Source organism: Notothenia coriiceps, unplaced genomic scaffold, assembly GCF_000735185.1.
Source record: "Notothenia coriiceps isolate Sejong01 unplaced genomic scaffold, NC01 NC01_scaffold00036769, whole genome shotgun sequence".
Classification (NCBI taxonomy): domain Eukaryota; kingdom Metazoa; phylum Chordata; class Actinopteri; order Perciformes; family Nototheniidae; genus Notothenia; species Notothenia coriiceps.
This window is the reverse complement of record NW_011369470.1, coordinates 1-7703: the sequence shown is the minus strand read 5'-3', so window position 1 is coordinate 7703 and position 7703 is coordinate 1.

Here is a 7703-nt window from a genome sequence, read left to right as displayed (position 1 = left end):
ACTCCTCTTCCTCCGTTACTCTCTGTGTACCTTCAATTTCTTTGGTCAGACCACCGTCGCGAAGTTGAAGTCACTCAAATGGGGGACTTCCCAGAAAAGCGAATCAGTAGCCCTGGACTAAGGGACTGCAGGCATTAGCTATCTGAGGAATGTTCACCCCATTTTGTTCTTACCTGTTCGGGGGCGGAGGGGAGGGGAGTGGGGGAGTTGGGGTCCGACCAAAGTGGGGAGAGGAGAGGCACATTGTGACACACGGGTTAAGTCGAAATTGATTTTATTGCAGAGTAAAGGAGAGGTAAGCGAAAAAACTGTCTAAGGAGGTTTAGAAGACGACGCGCCTTTAAATAGGAGGTTTATCTAATTCTCCTTTTTCTCTTCCTCCGTCTCAACCTTTCACCTTTATTTTTTATCAAAAGACCCTTTTTTCCCCGTCATATGCACGTCAATAGCTACAGCGTTTTAGCTATGGAAATCTTAAGTCCTATGCCGCTCTAACAATGCAACACCCAATATAAGACATTCAAGAAATAGAAATCAATAGTGCAAGATAATGGTGTAAGCGGGACACAATTGTAATAAGTAATAAGTAAACTATATGCTTCTGCTTGAAATAGAGTAAGAGTGACAAAGTGCTATCCATATGTGCTACAGAAATATATCAAAGTAAACATTTGTGTAGCAATGGTCTTGATATCAGAGCAGTACTTGGGTGTGTGTGTGTGTATGTGTCTGTGTGTGTGTGTGTGTGTGTGTGTGTGTGTGTGTGTGTGTGTGTGTGTGTGCATAATCAAACAAAAAAGTCCCTCTCTCTCTCTTAGCTCATTTAGGCCGCAGGTCAGACAGAAAGACGAGCAGACTGTCATCAAACTCCACTGCCCTTTACTCTGCCTCCTACCTACTCTCTTCGTCCGGCCAGTCGCTGCTTTTTAAACTCCCATCAAAACGTCTGGCGGGGGGACACGGCACGGATCTCCTTTCCTTTTCACAAGGCCCCTAAGATCCATGCACTGTCTTTGATGATGTTACACTATTGGATAATTCTGTCTCTTAGTTGAGTCAAAAAGCTAGGTTGTATGTCAAAACAACTTTTACTACAGGTAGACTACTCATCATTCAGGCAGACAGCTGCACACCAACACTCACATGCATGCATATGGACTCACATACACAAACACAGGACTCTTTTCAAAGAACTTTGCTTTTTTTATTACTTCCTTTCCCATTCAGCGGCCTCCCCACTTTTCCAGAGTGCCCTGGGTGTGCAGTGAAAGAGCGGTGCTTATTATGTGCTCCGGGCTCTCCAAACGCAGCTTTGTTTTGTCCAGATAGCTGGTTTTCTCCCTCTCTCCCCCTCTCTGTCTCTCTTTAATATTCACAGTAAGAGTCTTGGCTCTCACAAGACGGCTGTTTTCCCAGTTTTCTCCCCCGCTAACAGCCAAGTGTGGCCCCTGTGAGTGTAAACACGCAGAAGGGAGGGACATCTCCTGACAAACATCTCCAAGGATGTGCCACCCTGCCCCGTGTCATTCATTCTCTACCTGGCACTGAAGCTTAACTGTTAACACCGACGTGTGAGCGCCAAAACCCTAAAGGACTGCCAGCGGCTGCACATGCCTGGTCTACCTAAATCCACAACACACTTACATCTGCTCTCCACACCAAAAGGGATGCAGAATGCGAGCGTGTCATTGAATGTTTGCTTTTCTCGCTGTAAATGCAGAGTTGTCTGTGGAACCTCCCTTGATGGCTTGTGGTATTATTAAATCCCTTTCCATGAGAGTGTTTTAAAAAATGTGGCATGCATGAATCTACTTCTTCACATGGGCTTCATATATGCTCAATCCCCTCTGAACTAGGTCTCTCATTGTCCTCTCAAACAGAGCTGAAGGTCCTGGTGGCCTTGTGTGTCAGCGTCAATGTGAGTTGTGAATTTGTCACCGTGACAAATTCCTCCACATTCATTGCACTTGGCAGTCAAGGTAATTCTCATTTGGACTGTAACGTCTTCCAGGGGTCCTTTGTTTAACCAGGTGGCTAACACAAGAGCCCCCTCTCCCTGAGTGACAAACACCCAATGGAGGAAATTGTCGTTGCCTTGTAGCCCACTATCAGCCAGTGGCAGCACAGCACTAGCAAACAGCATGCATTAGGAGTGGAGCCTACACTTAAAGAGAAGATCACTCCAAACATTGATAAGGGCCCGCGCGGCATGGCAGTCAGACCCCTGGTGATGCTAACAGCACTCTGCTATTATCGCAGGTGCGATCGCTCACCATCCCACAACCACATTTACATCTTAATTACCAGCCTAATCAATGGGGTTGCACTTTGACTTCATTTGTGACATTCATGAAACCTCATTTAAGATGTAAGAATAGGCCATCGTAAGTATTGGGGGTAAGAGAAAAGCACCTTCTTTCAATACAAGGATAAAGGTAACAAAGGAGATGCAAAAAGGGGCAGCCTTTTCAACGCTCGAAGGCATGATCGCATCGCACTGCGGGGTTGACAAAGTGCGCCCTGGGAGATATTTATGATAATTGCATACTACTCCCAAAATGACAAAGCAAATTGGTGAGACGTGCACTGGTGACAGAAAACGGATGGCTTGCAGGACTTGAGCCGGGTGATTTAAATGGCAAGTGATTGAACAACAAACTCGCATTAAGACCGTATTGATGAGTTCAGTGTTTCATTTGGGATCAATAAGACGATTGGTAGAGGCCGAAGCCAATACATGCAGCAGGGAGAGACTGCAGAGAAGAGAGAGAGATGAGAGGGTATTGAACGCCTCACCGTAGAATAGAGAAGGTGCTGGGATTTGTTTATCCAACAGGAGGCCTTTGTGAAAACTCCTGGAAACATACAGGACTATCTTCAGCTGCTGGGTGTTATCCATTGTTGAAGCAGGATATCATCCCACTGGGAAGAAGAAGATTACGACACACAGTATTGTTAGATTATACTATTACATTAGCAACCTGTAATCAGGGTTACTTCAGACAACATGAGCTAATCCAGACTGAACCGGGGGTAGGCTTCGCAATGACCTTTTTTAGGCTAGGGCTAATCTTCATATCATTTTTAATTAATCGTAAACTTCCCAGCTGTTATAACCAGTCAGATGAAACATACCAACACCATGCATTGCAATTCAATGTGTAAAAACTAGCAAATGAGCAGAGAAGTTGAGCTGAAAAAAACAGCTGAAGAATCAAATGTATTGAATAAGTAGTTGATAGCTTAGTTGATAGATTCAATTGTTAAAATGATTGGCTAAACGAAACTCAAGGGGACAAACCGTTGTTATAGTTCTGTTAATGCTATGGAAAGTCCTGATATAATCAAACATCAGAAAGAGAGTCTGTATACTTAACTGTAGGTGAATTTGTCAGGCGCTCTTGGATAACGGGCAAAAACTGGATAAAAAAGAAGAAGCCCAACATATTGGAAAAACTGTTGAAACTGCTAGCAAAATGTATTTGATGAACAGGTAACATTTGCTTAAGTTATAAATAAACAGCTGAAATAGTTAGCTAAACATACAACACACGCTTTTAAAAAAACTAGCTAAACGTAGCGGGTACACTTTTTAGATAAGTAGCTAAACGTAGCGGAAACAGTGCATTAATAACTAGCTAAACTTAATAAACAAACCATACTTTTATTATTATTAGTCAATTTATTGAACATGTCAGCAACAAAAACACACAACAATAATATATATATATTCTTTTTTTTTCTCACTCAAACTAATAATTATAACAAAGTACAAAAAAATAAAAACAATAATAATTCTCAAATAGTCTCCGTCATGTAGAATACATATAGCTAGATAAGATTTTAGCCTCACGCCTTGGATCAAGCGCTGAAATAGTTAGCTAAATGTAATGGACAAACAGTGGAAATAGTTGTCTAATAATATATATTTTTATAATACATTCATCAACAATTTAAAGGGAAGGGAAATAAGGTCAACAAAAACTGCAGGGCTAAATCAGACAAAACATGTTGGGAACCATTGACCTCATTAGTGCTTTAGACACAGTTGTTCAAGGCCAGTTATAATCGTTCTTACTGTATGAAAAGGAGAAATAATTATTGTGATTATGAATACGATCCCAGTTCAGTTGAAACGGGCGTTAGGGGTGAGAGGCCTCGTGCTGTAACGCTGAAGCAAATCTCAGCTGTGTCATCACTCCGCTCCCACAGTGTGACGGATGATGCTAACAATGAACATTTCATCTTCAGCCGCACCACAAGCCCCTATACGACAGAGACGAAGTACATCGGGCAAGATGAATTACGGCACAGTGATTCATCATGACAGGCCAATAGGAAAAATACAAATGAACAATTAGCAAATTTAGCCTTAATTAACCGCTCCCAGACAATAGATGAGCTTGTAGAGTGTGTGAACACGCTTCGAAACAGTCTAATCTTCATGTAGTTTGTAGAATATTACAGTGTTAATGAGGGTTAATTGAATAATTTCCCTCACTGCGTACTGATTATGGATGTCAAACACAGAAGGGGCTATCTTGATTAAGCAGAGTGGAGGGCTGATGAGCCAATGTGCAGCCAAGCTCAAATTCCTTTACAGATTAAATACAAATAAATAAATGTATATTTAAAAACGTCAAGGCAAAATAAATGTAATGAAAACACGAGGTACATTTACTCCATTGAATGATATTTATGTTAACATGTTACACATTCTGCATCAAATCAACATTTCTGGAATGACATTTTTAAGACTACAAATCAACACATTTACAGACTGTTTTGTTTTTGTTAAGTTTACTCAGCACCTGATTTGGGAACACGTTGTTTCCCACACCATCTCCTCATGAGACATAATGCAATTGAGCAGGCAATACAATACCGTGTGAGACCTGGGAAGACATGCATACCTCGACCCAACACTGGCTTAAGAATTAAGACCCACAAGATCTGCTTTGTTACGACGCACATACAGTCTCACTCACACACAAATTAGGACATATCTCATAATTCAATGTCACCAAATCCAATTGCAATCAGGGAAATTCAATTTGTCACGAGCCCCGGAAATAACGAGTTGATTTGAGTAGAAGAATTTTTCTGTTTTGAAATTGTGTTAACAAGAGGGACTGCAAAGGACTCTCAAACTGGAAGCGAGGTGTAAGGTTTGACCCTGAAGCTGGTCTAAGAAAAGCATCTATACCAGAGAAAGTTTGATAGTAACAGTAACATTATTTAAAAGAAAATGACCTGATAATGCTCATAAATCAAAAAGAAAGCCAATTAATGAGAGCCTGAGCAGAAAAAAGAGATATTTGGCTTTTTATATCTTCAATATATATAACTCCATCTATCATGGATGTATTCTTCTCTCTGTGTGTTTTTGTGTATGTGTCAACGTGTGCGCCCCGTGAGAAAGAGGACGATGCCATCATCCAGGGAGTTGGCAGCAAATATCTGGCTAACAAATGATGATGTGGATACATGGGCTCATAAGCCTATAAATCAGACTTCCCCCTACAAATTAATAGAGTTCACAGTTGACGGCTGAGGAGTCAAATCGTAAATTATGTTTGGCACATGGAAATGGCATGACAACTGGAGGGCAGACCTGTAACAAACAAATCCCCCTGTCTGTTTTGGATTCCCTTTATAAATAGAAACCTTTTGTTTCAAAGACATTTATTGGTTCCAAACATATTTGGGTGTTTATCCTTGATTGGCACTTTGATATATGCGATGAATATTAACATTAATGGGAGAAAAAACGATTTTATTTCTTCAGAAATCTTTGAATGCAAGGCTCTACTTTTTCTTAAGAAGTGGTTTAATATTTTTGAGATCTATATTTCATATCCACGTGTTCTTCTATAACACAACCGTGCAGCCGCATCACATTACAAACAAATAGGAAATGGCAGCGCAGACTTATTGTTTCACGGCATGAGGATGGCAGTGAAGATGAAAGTGGAAAAGTCAGTAAAAAAGAGACAGAGGCAAACAAAAGACAAAAGGGAGGGCGGATGGGATGGAAGAAGGGCTAAGTACCAGGGAGCGTGTCAATGTGGGGGGCTAATGGTGGGGGTACCAAGGTTGCAAGCAATTTCTCTTTGTTATCAAGTGAAATGACTCTGCAAATATGACAATAAATCACAGCGGAAATCAATCTGAGAGGAGGCGACTGTGAGCCACTGATAATGCATCAATCAATATTTAATGTTTAGACTTTAATTAATCCACAGGCGCCAAGCATTCTTTAAGTGACAAAGGGGGAGGAGGGGGGAGAAACGAGCGGGGAGTGCTTTTGCATAGAATAGCTCTTATATCAAACAGAGACACCGAGCTGAGCGGCCCATCAGTCGATTTCACACAGCTTCCCTCTCCTCTTATTTACGGGAGCTTGAAACAGAGAAGAATGAAAGCAAATGTAAGTGTTTGGTCAAAATATAGAGATACATAAATACCTGTAATGGGTACATGAATTGTTGTACCCACACATTAACACTCAAGATGAATCAGAAGTCCTCTAGTGATGAATCAACATCTCAGAAACAGTGATGTTCGTTTCTCTTGTGTCTCCAATGACTAATATGTAAACTTCTCTAATGCCCTTTTTAATTTCAGGAATGATAAGAGTGAGTTAAGCTTGTTTATAAAAGTGTAGGTTTAGTTTAAAATGGACTGTACTTATATAGCGCTTTATCCAGTCTTTACATGTCATTCACCCATTCATACAGAGCAGTGTAGCTTACTCTAGAACCTAACATTCACACACCGTTGGCCATCGGGAGCAACTCGGGGTTCAGTATCTTGCCCAAGGATACATCGACATGTTGGCTGCACGGGCTGGGGTCGAACCTGCAACCTTCTGGTTGAAAGAAGACCGCACCCCCCTCGCAGCCACAGTCGCCCCTAAAAGAGGCTCAACTCACGCTCAAAAGGCTGAATACTCTGGTTAACCTGAACAACTTAAGGCCATATTATACTTGGAAAATAAGTAGTTCATTCTCCTGAATGGCCACATCAGAAGGCATGTTGTTTAAATACTGGGGGGAACGTTGCATACTTTCAGACAGTCTGTCTTGTAAGGCATTCATAGTGCTGCACGTGTTGGGAGCAACACAAATGGACAAAATGTGAAGAATGAAAACAAAGTGCTTGAGACAAGTCCCGCCCATCTACTTCCGACCCATGGGACCTTATTTCGGAAAAATAATACATTGAAGTCAATGGGGAGAGAAATATTATCTCTCGATCCCGTTTGAATTGTGCCATGAATTACACATATGATGTTTGTCAATCTTAAAAAATAATTTCCATGTCAAAAAAGTCACAGTTTGTCGTAAAACTGTTGAAATATAAGACTATGAAAAATACGCAACTAGAAAGACTACAAATCCCAGAATCCCGGTCCCGCATGCTGGCTCTTACGGAACCGACTAACTCCCCTTGTGTGTATGTACAGCTCTCAACATGCCCAGACTTGTAGTGATTTTCACCTCTTTTAATACTTTCCGCCTCATTCTGAAAGAAAGAAGTGAAATGTGCCAACGTGACGGCCGTCTTGGTGTGTGGTGCAAGATGGGAGATGTAGTTCATTGAGCGGTTTCACACAAAAAAAAGTGTTACTTCACAGTTTTACGACACATTTTTTTTTTTTGCAAAATTATCTTTTAAATTGACAAACATCATAATTCGTG